The sequence below is a fragment of the Octopus bimaculoides genome, chromosome 2 (genome assembly GCF_001194135.2).
Source record: "Octopus bimaculoides isolate UCB-OBI-ISO-001 chromosome 2, ASM119413v2, whole genome shotgun sequence".
Lineage (NCBI taxonomy): Eukaryota > Metazoa > Mollusca > Cephalopoda > Octopoda > Octopodidae > Octopus > Octopus bimaculoides.
The window spans coordinates 50,354,674-50,356,439 of NC_068982.1; the positions used below are offsets into that span (position 1 = coordinate 50,354,674).

A 1,766-nucleotide genomic window follows, 5' to 3' on the forward strand; every position below is an offset into this window, starting at 1 on the left:
TCACTCCTTCCTTGTATGTACATGACGTATAAAGAATTAAAACACTTGGATTGGTAGATCTAACACATCGCCAGGTTTAAATGCCATCAACTGGTTCTGGGATATATAGTTCAGTGTGTGGTAAGCAGTCATTGACCTGTAGATATTCGGATTATGCATTGTCTGTATCACTTTCACTAATCTAGGCTTGTAGAGATCATAAACACCAACCTTGATGCTGTTTTATTAGTCTATACAATCGGATGACCAGCAAATAGTCTGAATAAAGCTTCAGTTAATTCAATGGTCAGGGTGGTCTGAAAGTCTTGTCACAACCTGTAAATATTGTTTTAATTTTCTATTATCAAGGAGTTTCACAAGAGCGATACCAGAATACCCAACAGCTGAAGGACGCTGTTTTGGCAGCCTTTGCAACAATCACCAAAGCATAGCTTCATAAAATATCACACAGGACATGGCGCCTCATCATTTTGTACCACGAAAATGATGGTGTTCGTACACACCTTCTCGATGTGTGACAGTGTCAGCGTCAACGAAAGTGAATAAACTGTTGTCTAAATTACGCAAAATGAAAATAACACTAACATCTCATTTTAACATATATTTACGAAAATTACATAAAAATATCGTGAAATTCTAAAGAGTAAATTTATTCAATATAATCAACATTGGCTTCAGTCGCGGCCTCCAGACTACTTCGGAATCTGCTGCAACTCTTCTGGTCGGTTTCCTTGTTTAAGTTGGTGAATGCTGCTATTATCCTTGCCTTTAGTTCATCTTTGGTGTTACAAGGAGTTTTGGTGATCTCTCGCTCAACTGCGCCCCATACATAATAATCAAGGGGTTGCAGTCTGGGGAGTTAGCTGGCCAGATGTTAGGGGTGATGTGGTCGCAGAAATTGTCTGACTAAGAAGGCGGTGCTCCAGCATGGCCACAGTCAAATGACTGAAACAAGTAAAAGAGTAAAAATAACAAAGAGTATGTATATATGTATATATGTATGCATATTACTTAGAGTAGTATAGTTTGCATGAAACATTGTTTGATATGGACAGATGCTTTTAATATATTTTAAAGCCAAAACAATGCAAGTTATAATATATATTAGTCAAAGTTGATGATTTGTACTTTTATTTGTATTTCAATATTTCGGGGTTAGGACTTCTTCTTCAGAAAATATTTGGGGAAATGATGTATATTGGTATTTAAAATATTTATGAACAGACTTCTTCGTCTTATATTATTTCTCATAGCTTGCATTGTTTTGTCTTTAAAAAATATTAAATGCACACACACACACACATTTGCAAATTGTATACTAATAAGAAACTGATTTAAATATGGAACAGTATAATATTAATACTGAACTCTATAAGTAATAGCATTGTGGACACAATGTTTGTACTCCTCAGATTTTATCACTACTAACCGTCTTTTTTTTTTCTTATCTAGGAGCAGGTGTGGCTGTGTGATAAGAAGTTTGCTTCCCAACCACTTGGCTCCGAGTTCAGTCTCACTATGTGGCACCTTGGGCATGTGTCTTCTATTATATCCTCGTGCTGATCAAAGCTTTGTAAGTGGATTTGGTAGACGGAAACTGAAAGAAGCCTGTCGTACGTTAATTTCTCCATTTTCTTCTTTTTCCTCATTCATAAATATTTTAAATATCAATATACATCAATGCAAAACTAAAGCATTTAGTTATCACTGACCACTGGTATAAACCGGAGAACTAGGATACAAACATCCTATAAGTCCTTGGCATG

At 35.8% G+C, this 1,766-nt stretch overlaps 1 long non-coding RNA gene across 1 annotated transcript in view; it reads right to left on the bottom strand.

Moving 5' to 3' along the window:
• Positions 1–614: 614 nt before the first annotated feature.
• Positions 615–1,766, bottom strand: part of LOC128250927 (uncharacterized) — a 9,053-nt gene continuing 7,901 nt past the window's right edge. The window contains exon 3 of the long non-coding RNA XR_008266865.1: positions 615–945. This is a non-coding gene — a long non-coding RNA (uncharacterized LOC128250927). The remainder of the gene's footprint in view (positions 946–1,766) is intronic.